The 15,262-nt window shown below is 40.6% G+C and overlaps 1 protein-coding gene across 1 annotated transcript in view; it reads left to right on the forward strand.

The window, feature by feature from the left end:
- The first annotated feature begins 11,322 nt into the window (after window positions 1–11,322).
- LOC121873198 (carbohydrate sulfotransferase 10-like) overlaps window positions 11,323–15,262 on the forward strand; it is a 102,198-nt gene continuing 98,258 nt past the window's right edge. The window contains exon 1 of the mRNA XM_042376550.1: window positions 11,323–11,687. The gene's annotated coding sequence lies outside the window, so the exon portion shown is untranslated. The remainder of the gene's footprint in view (window positions 11,688–15,262) is intronic.

Genomic DNA, 15,262 nt, shown 5'->3' on the forward strand with positions numbered 1-15,262 from the left:
AGTTGTCTCCCGTAGCGGCCGGCTCATCCACGCCCTCGCCGTTATGTCTCACATTTGGGATGCAACCCTGCAGACAACACGTCTCCTGCACCGCCTGGAGGGAAGGGGGAAGTATTGTAGTGGATATCTCCCCTACAACTTCTACTGACGTTTGTCGCTGACTAGCCGACCCCTCTTCGAATTCCCCAGCTTACGCCTTGTGGTCTAACGTCGGTAACCAGCGCCGCCTAACAAAGCCACGCCTATCCCCGCTATATAAGACCTCACCCCGCCGTGACCTGCCCTTCTTCTAGCTACACCAGCAGCAAGCAATACATCCTCTGAGCACGCTCCCCTACCAGCTCTCTCTACTCCACGCTTGTAACCACGCTGCCACTCCCCAGCACCAAGCTGCATTGTACATCCAATACAATATGTATACAGAGAGCACATTGTGAGTTTCCTTTCTCCAACCCATCCTGAGTGTGAACCAATATCTCAAAACCCCACAGTATCACTTCTCACTGCCACGCAGGACAGAGGTTCATGCATAAGGAACTACATCATATTCATTAACAGTATATATATATATATATATATATATATATATATATATATATATATATATATATATATATATATATATATATATATATATATATATATATATATATATATATATATAAGTGATCTTGGGCCCTTCGTGCCCAGTGGCGAGTCGGGTGGTACAGTTTACCTAGGCATGAAAGTTCGAACGCTCTTGGTTGGCAAGCGCTCAACCTCCGTCTAGCTGACAGCGTACAACGACATCGTTTTCCAGATGGTCGTAGTTGTTATAATCATGGTTGTGGTTGCTATAATCATGGTCGTGGTTGTTATAATCATAGTCGTGGTAGTTATAATCATGGTCGTGGTTGTTATAATCATGGTCGTGGGTGTTATAATCATGGTCGTGGGTGTTAAAATCATAGTCGTGGTTGTTATAATCATGGTCGTGGTTGTTATAATCATGATCGTGGTTGTTATAATCATAGTCGTGGTAGTTATAATCATGGTCGTGGTTGTTATAATCATGGTCGTGGTTGTTATAATCATGGTCGTGGTTATGATCATGGTCGTGGTTGTTATGATCTTAGTCGTAGGTGATATAATCATGGTCTTGGGTGATATAATCATAGTCGTGGTTGTTATAATCATGGTCGTGGTTGTTATAATCATGGTCGTGGTTAATCATAGTCGTGGTTTTTATAATCATAGTCGTTGTTATTTATAATCATAGTCGCGGTTGTTAAAATCGTGGTCGTGGTTGTTATAATCATGGTCGTGGTTGTTATAATCATAGTCGTGGTTGTTATAACCATGGTCGTGGTTGTTATAATCATAGTCGTGGTTGCTATAATCATGGTCGTGGTTGTTATAATCATAGTCGTGGTTGTTATAATCATGATCGTGGTTGTTATAATCATGGTCGTGGTTGTTATAATCATGGTCGTGGTTGTTATAATCATGGTCGTGGTTGTTATAATCATGGTCCTGGTTGTTATAATCATAGTCGTGGTTGCTATGATCATAGTTGTGGTTGTTATAATCATGGTCGTGGTTGTTATAATCATGGTCGTGGTTGCTATATTCATGGTCCTGGTTGTTATAATCATGGTCGTGATTGTTACAATAAGGGTCGTACCTGAGACTAACACAGGTAGAATAAACCCCACACCTTATCTTTAATCTCAATAAACCCAGATTAAGCTCACCTAATCAACAGGATTAGAGACCATTCGGATTGTACCACCAATACCGATACATTTCACACTGGATTAATAACAAAACATTTAATTACATTTCCAACAGCTAATGTCTTACGGATATCTTACCAAGTTTTGAGTCTTACATGTCTATATAATTATGTTTTATTCTTATAAATATTTATAGTTCGCTATGTATTGTATTGTATGGTATGGTATTGTATGGTAATGTATAGTATTGTTCTGTATTGTACTGTACTGTACTGTTTTGTTTTGTTTTGTTTTGTTTTGTATTACATTGTATTGTATTGTATGACGGTGGGCCCTTCGTGCCAGGTTCGCCGTCTTGCTGACAGCGTACAGCAAATGAGGGTGCCAAGTCAGTAGACTTGTGAGGGTGCGCCAAGTCCGTGCACTTGCATCGTTTTCCATCGTAAATAAAATGGTTAATTAAGGCCTTCCTAAAGAAACCATCAACATGGGACCAGGTTTGTTCCACTCTACGAATTTTTTGCGATTTTTCCACCAAGTTTGATGAAAAACGATTGTGCCGTTTCGGCTGCCCAGAGCAGACACACAGACAGACAGCTATTCCGATAGTATATTACAAGTGATCGCGGGCACCTTCGTGCCCAGTGAAAGTTTGAACACTCGTGCTTGGCTAGGATACAGCGAATGAGGGTGCGCCAAGTCCGTAGACTTGCATGGTTAATTAGGGTGTGCCAAATCCGTAGACTTGCATCATTTTCCATCGTAAATAAAATGGTTAATTAATGCCTTCCTAAAGAAACCATCGACATGAGACCAGGTTTGTTCCACTTTACGAATTTTTTGCGATTTTTCCACCAAGTTTGATGGAAAACGATTGTGCCGTGTCGGCTGCCCAGAGCAGACAGACAGACACACGCCTAGTCCTATATATATATATATATATATATATATATATATATATATATATATATATATATATATATATATATATATATATATATATATATATATATATATATATATATATATATATATATATATACACAGTCAGAAACCATAATTACTGGCCCACTCAGGTCGAGCGGTAGGTGAGACCAAGGGTCCTTACTGGTCTGCAGCTCACAGTGTCAATGCATGCACGAACACACAGAGCATCATATACCCTTTGTCATGTGCCCATAACCCCATAGCAACAAGCATGTCGTGTGGTATCTGTTTACGCCTCCACTCCACACAAGCTATTAATAACTTGTTATTTTTACTATTATCTTATTGTTGTTCTTAGTTACTTAGGTTAATTGTTTATCTATGTATGTCATTAATATGCATCATTTGTGTTACTCTGTTAAGTCAAACCAAGAGTAGTATTAATTAGTTATAAGACTATTTGGCAACTGTCCTGAGTCACGTGATCTAAGACGCTCCTCACTCATATGCTGGCCACAGACTCTCTCTCTAGTAACCGTTGGTATAGGCTATAGGCAGGACGTGTCCACACCCACCCAGTACAGACGTGCTTTGTTCAGTCATCTACAATACCCTAGTGGTATCTGGTAATTAGTGGCACGTTAACTTAGGCCTAGGAAGGGATCCTGGTGTTAAGGAATCTCCTATTTGGTAGGAAATAACCAGTTGGTTGTGATTGCTGTGTATATATTGTGATGTCTGTATTTAATATAGTTAATGTTAAGTAGTATTCATTTGATTTAACTCCTTAGCGGTATATATTCACCCTTCCGGCATCACTCTTATTTTAATATACAATCACTTATTCCCTTAAATTCCATGGTTGCTAGACAGTACTCCTTTACGAACATAAATTGAATTATTTAATTATCTTCCCATTTGTGACTCACTTACTCCAACTTATTCTTATTTATTCAAGTACATTCAGTTGAGTCGGTTTTTGTGGGGATAATTATTGCCGTGTTCCCTGTTTTTTCCTTTATTTGATGATAACTTGGGGCAGGTTTCATTCCCCAGGTATAAAGGATATTGAGATCACGACACCTTGAATACTCGTCACCAGTCGTTCAGGTCATACCTCCCCTTTACTTTGAATATAATGTTACTTTTACTGCTCCCACAAACGTGAAGTAAATCAGTTGTATGTTATGTCTAATGGACAACAAACATGTCCACTGGCCGGTGCTAAAAGGATATAGCAGCAGGTTTAGAATATGTCTGCTTAGGCCAACATAGGAGTACTCTGGTGATGTCCCACACGACTTAATGTTGTCATAGTGCAGCAGCAGGCCAAGTCTCATGCTTTAGTTAACATACACAGTTCTCTGATACACTGAACACATCGGTGGGCTGTCAGTACAACTCCTGCTGGCCGTGAAGGTCATCACCTCATTAGGCTGCCTGTCTATAAATATTAAACTATGAAACATCAAACATCACACCTCTAAGCAGTGGTAAATAATGTTAATATTGTATTGTTTCTACCACAAAGTAATGAATCTGGCAAAAGTTACTGAGGACTGTATACCTGTATACTTCAAATAAGTTGTGGTTACTTGTGGTCGTAAGTCCAAACTCGTGCACCAGCTGGCTAACGTCTCAGACTCACTATATCTCCTTCACTCGCAGAAACAAACACCAAAGTCTTCGTGTGTTGTGGAAGCGACGTTAGTGTCAGTTATCTATTTAAGAAAGTCATTACTCTCCTGAACTATTCTGTCAACCTGAATATACTGTATAGGGTGATCCTTATTTTTCAACTTTGGAATTTTTTACCACAGATCCTGCTAAAAGTGTCCATTTAGGACAAAAACATTGTGTGTAGAGTTATTTTTAAATATATTAACATTTAGAGGTTGCTCAAAGCTGTCAAAAATTAAGTAATCGATGTAGTCAATTACTTTGTAGCCAATTACGCCCACCACTAGTGCGTCGCATTTGACACGATTGTGGTGAGTTTTTGCTGGTCGTGATTGATGATTGGTGAAATTAGAAACAGTTCTGCAGAGTATTCTCATTATTAATTTATATTAATAGTTAATTTCTTTATTCCTCAGGTCAAAATGGCTAATGCAGGAGTAAAAACACGAGAAAATGTGTATTTGATAAAGACATTATGTGATGACATTACAGGGGCTAAGTTATCTTCAAACAGGCAATTGTTAAAGTATTTTTTAAGCCTGCATCGCATACAGAAAAAAACCCCATCAGAGTGGCAGCTGGGGAAGTCACAGACAAAGTTCTTCAATTTTGAACAAAAGCAAACATTCCCACACACCACAAACCAGATTGTGTGAATCAAGTGCACAAAATGTTTGACAAGTGGAGTAGTTTGAAAAAGAACTCTTCAAGAAAGACAGAAACTCAAAAGCAGAAAGAGAAAGAGTTCACTGATACATTTGAAGATCTGTTTGACATTGCACATGTGAATGCTTTGAATGATGACAGGGCGTCGTGGGGCAATGTCATCTCTTGACAAAGTATTCCTGAAAAGACAGAAACGACGAGAAAAAACTCTCAAGAAAGCAATGAAAAGGAAGTTGGCTGCAGACAGTGCAGAGGAAGAAGCCAAAAAATGCCAGGCCATCGTTGTCTTTGACAGCAGTAGTACGTCTTCTTCTGAGGAATCCAACCCAGTTCCTGGCCCATCAGCACTTCAAACTCCACCTACTGTCAAGAAGCGTGGGCAGAAAAGAAGTTCTAACTCCAGAACTTTCTGCAGCATTAGATCGGAACACGCAAAAGCTGTTGTGAAGGCTTTGCAGCAATGGCACATTGCAGACATCGTGCATGGCATGTGTTTTGATACAACAAGCTCAAATATTGGTCACCACAAGGGTGCGTGTGTCAAAATTGAGCAGTTGCGCGGTCGTGATTTGCTATATTTTGCCTGCCGCCACCATGTACTAGAACTTGTAGCTGGAGCTACTTTTGAAGCTTTAATGGGGCACTCAGCTGCTCATGATGTGTGAGTCGTGGTGTGTGAGTATTGGTGTGTGAGACGTGGTGTGTGAGTCGAGGTGTGTGAGAGTTGTAGTGTGTGAGTCGTGGTGTATGAGTCATGGTGTGTGAGTCGTGGTGTGTGAGTCGTGGTGTGTGTGTGTAGAGGTGTGTGAGAGTCGTGGTGTGTGAGCCGTGGTGTGTGAGTGTAGAGGTGTGTGAGAGTTGTGGTGAGTGTGTGTAGATGTGTGTGAGAGTCGTGGTGTGTGAGTCGTGGTGTGTGAGTTGTGGTGAGTGTGTGTGTAGATGTGTGTGAGAGTCGTGGTGTGTGAGTCGTGGTGTGTGAGGTTGTGGTGTGTGGTCGTGGTGTGTGATTCATTGGTGTGTGAGTCGTGGTGTGTGTGTGTGATGTGTGTGAGAGTCGTGGTGTGTGATTCTGGTGTGTGAGTCGTGGTGTGTGTGTGTAGATGTGTGTGAGTCGTGGTGTGTGAGTCGTGGTGTGTGAGAGTTGTGGTGTGAGAGTCGTGGTGTGTGAGAGTTGTGGTGTGTGAGAGTTGTGGTGTGAGAGTCGTGGTGTGTGAGAGTTGTGGTGTGTGAGAGTGGTGGTGTGTGAGAGTAGTGGTTTGTGAGAGTTGTGGTGTGTGAGAGTGGTAGTGTGCAAGAGTCTCAGTAAGTCTCAGTATGCGAGTTATGTTGTAAGAGTTGTGATGTAAGTAGTTTGCGGTGGTTATCGTGTGCTACCAACTGCGAGAGACGGGATATGTGTGTGTGTGTGTGTGCCGTTTGGCCACATCCACCTTCACGTCCCTATTCATTCCTATTCCCACCTCATAACTTAAGCTAACTTGGGATACCGTAAACAAATTGTTGCTATTATTGAAATGTTGGGCTCCGTTGCCTTTTATGATATATTATTTTATGTCACTCCAGTTTTATTTGTCAGATTTTATCCTGATATATGATGCAAGTGTTGGTTGACTGTTGTGCTTGAGGTATGATTTCTTACTTTTGTGAATTCTTACCAAAAATATAAATCGTGTTTTTTTTTTACATTTTAAACAACACAAAATATTTCAAAACCCGTGAAATGTAACACGACCAAAGAAAATTTTATAAGTGTCCTAAAATATGACGCTGGTGTTACTGAAAAAATTGCTCGACTATGACGCATTGTTATGATTAGAAACTGCATATGTTTTCTAATCTGTCTAATTAAAGTAATTTTTTTCTGCGATTGACGCACGTTGTTTCAAGTCCGGCTTAACGATGAATATGAACAATTCTGCCACACCAATTTTGTTAATTAAATCATTGTGCATTGAGATGTGTTATAGCATTGCCTCCCGTGCGTGTGGGTAGTGTGCCACCGAGAGCTAGCAAGTACTGTCAGAGGAAAATATATCTTTGGATATTAAACACGAAGGAAATTAAAAAAAAATAAACAAACGCAAAATAAAGATTGAAGCATGGAGTGTGAAGACATTATAATTATGAAGCTAGTAAATATGCAAATGTTTATGGAAATGAAAAGATTGCAATAGGAAATTCTGGTATTAAGTGAAGTAAAATGGACAGGTTCAAATAGCATTAGCGGTGAAGATTCTTACTTCATATATACAGGTGGTGAGAAACATGAAGGAGGTGTTGGTATTCTTGTAAACCCGAAAATGAGTAGTGGTGTAAAGGGATATTGGGCAGTGTCAGATAGAGTTTTATTAGTCAAGTTTAATGCTTATCTCATTGACCTAAGGAAAGCAAAGGACACCGTAAAGTTTATTGAATGCCTGTTTATAATGGGTGATTTTAACGCAAAAATTGGGAAAGGGAAAGTAGCACCAGAGGTAAGATCACATGGGTTGAGAAATAAAAATGAGAGGAGAAATAGTAATTGAATTTTGTAAGGAAACAAGATGATAGTTGAAAATACAGTGGTTTCAACAACATCCTAGGCATATCTATACAGGATCTCACACCAGGACAATGTAAACTACATAGTCAGGAATCAAACTTAGAGAGATCTTGGAAAACAATATGTATTAATGAAGGAGATATTGGAATTTTGAATCTTTGCTGGAAACAAAAGGCTGTTTTTTTTTACTTTTATCCTCTTCGCCACTGATCGGCTTGTTAGCCGCTTGGGCGATCGGTCACGTCTCTTTTCATTTATATTCTTCACCAAAAGATCAGCTCGCTAGCCGCCTGGGCGATCGGTCACGTCTCTGTCACGCACTGTTGGCAAATACTGGGCATGCACCGGCTCCTGAATGTACCTGAACCCGCTCCAGTGTTAGTCAAGTCTTGTCTTGAAAGAGCTCACACTCGGTGCCGTCACAACACTCTCTGGTAGATTGTTCCAAGAGTTTACAACCCTCACTCCGAAAAAGTTTGCCCGCACGGTTTTCTGGACTTGCGGCTTCTTCAATTTTGAGCTGTGACCCCTTGTGGGGCGAGCGTCCGCCAGCTCCAAGTAAGGACACTCAACTGAGTAGTGCCCCCTGAGTTGCTTATACACCTCAACTAGGTTCCCCCTTGCCCGTCTGTAGTATAAGCTAGGCAAGTTCAGGCGCTCCAATCTCTCAGGGTAGCTGAGGTGCCGAAGTGCAGGCACCAGTTTGGTGGCCCTCCTTTGAACATTTTCAACCAACTGACAGTCCCTAGCATATCCCGGGGACCAGATGGGGTGACAGTACTCCAGATGGGGAAGCACTTCACTCCTGAAGATCGTCACGAGGGACGGACCGTCTAGATATCTGAACGACCTTCTTATAAGACCCAATAATTTATTTGCCTGATTTACCTTCTTCTCACAATGGCCCGAGAACTTCAGCTCATTGTCAACATACACACCTAGATCCTTCTCACACACAGTCTCAACTAGTGCAGTTTCTTCATCCCGTTGGGACATGATACGCCTCCTTACCGTTGGTACGCCCCAGGTGCATCCTCTTACACTTCGTGACATTGAATCTCAGCAGCCATTTCTTCGACCATTCCTGGAGCCCACAGAGGTCCTTCTGCAGCTCTTCACAGTCCGCTTGGTTCTTAATTTCCCGAAATAACTTGCCATCATCGGCAAACATTTGTATGGAGGAGTGTACAACGTCAGGCATGTCATTTATGAAACAAACAAACAACAGCGGGCCCAATACACTACCCTGCGGTACCCCACTTGTTACAGGTACAGATGACGATTTCGTGCCATTAATCACCACACACTGCTTGCGGTCATGTAGAAAGTCTTCTATCCACGCTAGGACATTTCCCCGAATTCCGTACCCTTCCAGTTTGATTTTCAGCCTTTCGTGGGGTACACTGTCGAAAGCCTTGGCAAAATCTAGGTAAATATTGTCGATATTACCACCCCGTTCTAGAATATGGGTCCAAATATCCAATACCTTGAGCAATTGTGTTAAGCAAGAGCGCCCCGGCATAAAACCGTGTTGGCAATCTTTTACAAGGTTGTTTCGTAGTAGATGTTCCATCGCGGCATCTCTGATAATACTCTCAAGTACTTTACATATTATGCTGGTCAGGCTCACCGGTCTATAGTTGTTCGTGGAGTGACTATCGCCCTTCTTGAAGATAGGACTCACATAAGCCACTTTCCATTCACTGGGGACCATTTGTTCATCCAGGCATTTATAAAACAGAATCTTCAGGGGCTCTGCAAGCTCGTTGCACAGCTCTCTTAGCACTCTAGGATGCACCATGTCAGGTCCGGGACTCTTATGGACCTTTAGCCTGGACAGTTTATTTCTAATACCCTCTTCTGTGAACACAATGTGAGTCAGTGCTGTGTCGAACCGTCTGTCCTCAAACGCAGGAAGGTTAGTTGCATCCTCTCTTGTGAACACCGAGGAAAAGAAGCTGTTCAATGCCTCAGCTTTATCCTGGTCAGAATCTGCGTAACTACCATCTTCAAGCCTCAGGTCTGATACTCCTACTCGCGTTTTCAATTTCGACTTTGCATAGCGGTAGAACGCCTTTGGGTTTGATTTGACCTCGCGTGCAACCAGCCTCTGGAACTCCTTTTCAGCCCTCCTACACTCTATCTTTGCTTGGTTTCTGGCTCTTGCATACATCCTCCTGTCTTGCTCATCGTTTGACCCAACCCACGTCTTGAATTTCTGGGTTTTCTTCTTAATTTTGTCGACCGCCGCATGGTTCATGTGTAGGAATCCCCTCGTATTCTTAGAAGCACTGGGTTTGGTCTTGGGTATATATTTATCGATCAAATGGGTCATTTTACTAGTTATGATATTCAGCGTAGTGTCTGCGTTCTTGTACCTTAATAAGTCAGGCCAGTTGATACCCCTCATCTCTTCCCTCATCCCATTGTAATTTCCCTTGTGTTAGGAAATAATGCACTTACTAATTGGTTCACAGTTAGACAGGGAGTAAGACAAGGCTGTGTTGTCTCCAACTTTGTATAATATACTGTATATTCAAAATTATACGTGACAATGAAGGACTAAAAGTTAATGGCATAGTAATAATTATAAAATATGCACTTTGCAGATAATAGTGCTATTATCAAAAATAACGGAAAAGGGTGAAAATTATGATTTAAAAATTATGCTCTTAAGACTAAAGTAGTGGATGTTTCCAATTTTTAAATAAATCCTAAAATAAAATTATGGTAGGCAACAGGGAACTTAAACAAATGTATTTTTTTTTGTTTTGGGGAAGAAACATTAACTGTGATGGTAGATGTACAGAATAAATAAAAATAAGAATAGGGCAAACAAAAACAGTATTAATAATAATCTAAAAGACCTAATGAAAAGGGACATTTAACTTCAATTTGATAAAAAAGGCTGCTGAAAGGCTTTATATGGCAAGGACTGATGTATATAGGTAAAAAGCGTAGACGCTTTCAGCAGACACCAGAAAAGGTTGGAGGCCTTTGAAATGTGGTATTATAGGCGAATGCTAAGCGTAACTACACTGACAGGGGAAAAAATTGAAATACTAAGATTTGCAAAAACTTCAAGAGATATACTTGAAATGTACAGAAAAGAAACTTGAGATTCTTTGGTCATATAATTAAGGATGAGGGGATAATAAAAAAAATATTAATGGGCGAAGTTGAGGGTAGGAGGACCAGGGGAAGGCAGAGACTGGAGTAGATAAATTAAGTTAAAAACTGGGTCCTCAGAGAGATGCAAAACCTTGGAGGATTGGTAAAAATAGCCCAAGAACTTTTAGAGTGGAGGGCTGTGGTTACTAACCCTCAAATATGAGGACGGTGCTCTGATTGATTGATAGCAAGGACAAATTTTAACATGAGAAGGGAGGTGGAGAAGGTGGTAGATAGGGGGAGAAAGGGATAAAGGGAGATATATGAAGGGAGAGGAAGGGAGAAAGGGGGAGTGGGAGTGGAGTGACTACTAGAAAATGGAGAGGTCGAAGGAAAAGATGGAAGCAGTGGTGAAAGTGGTGAAAGTCAAGGTCTTTCAAGGGAGAAACAGGAAATGGAGAGATAAGACAAGTGAGTTCTGAAACAGTAGTAATTCTCAGTTTCTCAACAGCATCAATAGTCTTAAGTCACCTACAACAGCACCAGCACTCAGCCTCGCAACAGCAACAGGCGGGCGAGAAAGAGTGGAGGGAGGGAGGGAGGGAGAGAGGGAGATTGGGAGGGTCTCGGAGCGCTGACGTCGTTGCGTTGTTTGATACCTCAGTACAATCTGCTCACTGGTGGAGTAAGGCAGCGTAGCCGCTACCGCGCCACTCTCACACACCACGCGGAGTCACACGCATCTCAGAACACTCAAACTTGTGTGTCTGTCTCCCACTGTGGTGTCCACAGAGGACGCCTCATCCGTGTAAAAGGGACGCTTAATATCACAAGGGTCCTGCTCACAAGGTAGATTTCTCCTCTTCCTCCTTGTAGCACCCAGAACTAAGCCAACTACCTAGACCATCTGGCGGTGGTGGAGCGGGTTGTCTACTCAACACTCCGCCCACTTCCTCACCATGGTTCCCCGCGCCATCACCACTCGCTAACAGGTTACCGTCGCAATACCTCAGCCCAGCTATGTAACAACAGGATCTTGATTGCTGGTGAGTTGTTGATTAAATTATGTGAGGTTGGTTGTCAGCCCTCTACAGTATGGTCTAACTGCGGTGGGGGTGATAGTGAATGTAGTGGTAGTATATGGTTGCAGTAGTGGTAAAGGTGTAGTAGTTGTGGTGGGGTTGTAATGGTGGTAGTGACTGTGTAGTGGTTTAAAATTTGGTTACGATGTTGGTGGAGGTCGTTTGGTGGACCTCAAGTCCGGCACCTGCCACACGGGAATCAGCTGTTGCTTCCCACCAAGCGACCACCACCACCACCACTTTTTAAAACCACCTTAACCGGTACTTGTTACTGATTGTGTTTACTGTTCTCTAGAAGCTTTTGTGTCTCTTAACTCCTTCATTTCCCAATGAGAACATATTTTATCAGGGCTGAGTGATTTCATTATATATATATATATATATATATATATATATATATATATATATATATATATATATATATATATATATATATATATATATATATATATATATATATATATATATATATATATATATATATATATATATATACCGTATGGACAGAATACAGAATAATACCGGTTCCATAAGTGCTCTAATCGCATGGTGGCAATTTTCGGAAGAGGGGTCAGTAAGACAAGAATGGTACCAACGCCATTAACATTACACAATATGTAGAGTAAACATCTTAGTTGTTAAAAGTTTTGTGTAATAAAGTGTAAAAGAAAGACTCAGCAAATAAATAACTGAATACATTTACAACACCTTTTATTCTTTCAACGAATAAGTTAGAGGTGAGAGTGTTAATGTTGTCGTTTGTCATACCTAAAAATGTATTGAAGGCGTTGCAAGTTACAGACAAAAACACATACATGGTTATTGTATACTTAAATTTGATGCCTTGACCTTCATACTACAGGAATAAGTTTGAAATGATATGAAAGACGATAGTTTATACAACATACCCAATGAGATATATTTGCCTGTACTTCTAATTGTTGATGAACAATAACCTAAACTAAGCACTGAAAAACGCTAGTTGTGAAGAGCAGTAATACATTACATCATCAATAAAATATCAAGAGGTAAATATTTCTGAAGAAGACAATAAATAAAACTTGGTCTTTACAAAGATGAAGGAGTCTTTTTCCTAACTTCTTATAGGTGTTGCTTGGTGTAGAAACTAATCTTTATTTTCAACTGGCAGAAACGCCCTAGGCCACGGTAGGACGCCACCCTCCGGGAGGCTCCACATTGTCTCATTATTCAGTCCCCAAAACTTCTTCCATCAATAGTTCATTAACGGTGTATGTAAGTTCCACCATGTTTTTCACTACAAGGGTATAGCAAAGTATATTTGTTTAGCGTTAAACTGTTATTTTTTTATTGTCTAATCATCACTACATATAACACCACCCATCATCACTACATATAACATCATCCATCATCACTACACCATCCATCATCACTACATATAACACCATCCATCATCACCACATATAATACCATCCATCATCACTACATATAACAACATCCATCATCACTACATATAACATCATCCATCATCACTACATATAACACCATCCATCATCACTACATATAACACCATCCATCATCACTACATATAACACCATCCATCATCACTACATATAACACCATCCATCATCACTACATATAACACCATCCATCATCACTACATATATACCACCATCATCACTACATATACATCCATCATCACTACATATACACCATCCATCATCACTACATATAACACCATCCATCATCACTGCATATAACACCATCCCATCCATCATCACTACATATAACATTCCATCATCACTACATATAACAACATCCATCATCACTACATATAACATCCATCATCACTACATATAACACATCATCCATCATCACTACATATAACACCATCCATCATCACTACATATAACACCATCCATCATCACTACATATAACACCATCCCATCCATCATCACTACATATAACAACATCCATCATCACTACATATAACACCATCCATCATCACTACATATAACACCATCCATCATCACTACAGATCTGTAAAGTAGTTTCCGAGATTCCCGTGCGGACACACACACAGACAGACTTCTTTGTTATATATATATATATATATATATATATATATATATATATATATATATATATATATATATATATATATATATATATATATATATACACTTCATTTTTAGTCCATATAACACGCGGACTTTGAACATATAATCAACGACCTCACCAGCCAGGAATCGAACCCTCGACCTACTGGGTGGGAACTAGGGAACGCTACCGAGAGAGAGAGAGGTGGTTAAAAGATACTGTACTTAGTTGCTGAAGCACAGGAATACATTATTGTAATATTTACTTTTTTACCTAATGGTCATCCACTACAGGTGGCCATTTCGATGGAAGGAGGCCGCCATTGTTCTTGATAATTTGGTTATTTGGTTATTTTGAAGCCACTGTTCTTGATTCCACAGCTTCGGCGGGTAGACGGTTCCAAAGGTCTACCACCCTCTGCGTGAAGAAGTGTTTCCTTGTGTTAGTTCTGCATAAATACTTTGCGAGCTTGTAGTTATGTCCACCTGTGTTGGTGGTGAGTGACATCACAAAGAAATGTCTTGGGATCACGTTTTCCATCCCTTTCGGGACTTTATAAATGTTTCAGTGATGTGTCAGTGTCACGATTTTCGAGTGAAATACGAGTATAGCATACTTTAGAGAAATTAGAAAGCCCTGCCAAAAAGCCTAAATATTTCCCGCCTTGATTGCCTGAGAAACCTGAGGCATGAGCCAATCACAGTGACCTGTGAGCGTGACGTCATAGGCGTAATTGTGCTGATTGGCTGACAGCTGGAGTTCGTCCCCAGAACAGAGTCCGCTCGGTTTTCAAACCCAGAACATAAGAACATAAGAACATAAGAACATAAGAATGGAGGAAACTGCAGCGGGCCTATTGGCCCATACTGGGCAGTCCCGTTTACACCCAACCCCTATTGCTCATATGAGCATCCAACCTATGTTTGAAGCAATTCAGCGTATTCGAGTTAATGACAGAACATAAGAACATAAGAACATAAGAACATAAGAATGGAGGAAAACTGCAGCGGCCTATTGGCCCATACCTACAGTCCCGCCATAATTCCAACCCCTAATATTGCTCATATGAGCATCCAACCTATAAGCTAGCTACAATTCAAAGCGATTCGAGTTAATGATGATATTTGGTAACTGTCCCATTCATCCACTACTCATTTGGTAACTTGTTCCATTCATCCACTACTCTGTTTCCAAACCAGTGTTTACCTATTTCACGCCTAAATCTAAATTTGTCTAATTTAAAACCATTGTTACGAGTTCGCCCCTGGTTGGATAGTTTGAGTACCTTTGTAATGTCCCCTTTGTTTAGCCCTGCCTTCCACTTATACACCTCTATCAGGTCACCCCTCGCTCTACGTCTCTCAAGGGAGTGCAAATTAAGATGCTTTAACCTGTCTCTATACTCAAGGTTCCTCATGCCCGGGATTAGTCTTGTCATTCTCCTCTGGATTCTTTCCAAG

Source organism: Homarus americanus, unplaced genomic scaffold (assembly GCF_018991925.1).
Source record: "Homarus americanus isolate GMGI-L3 unplaced genomic scaffold, GMGI_Hamer_2.0 scaffold32929, whole genome shotgun sequence".
NCBI lineage: Eukaryota > Metazoa > Arthropoda > Malacostraca > Decapoda > Nephropidae > Homarus > Homarus americanus.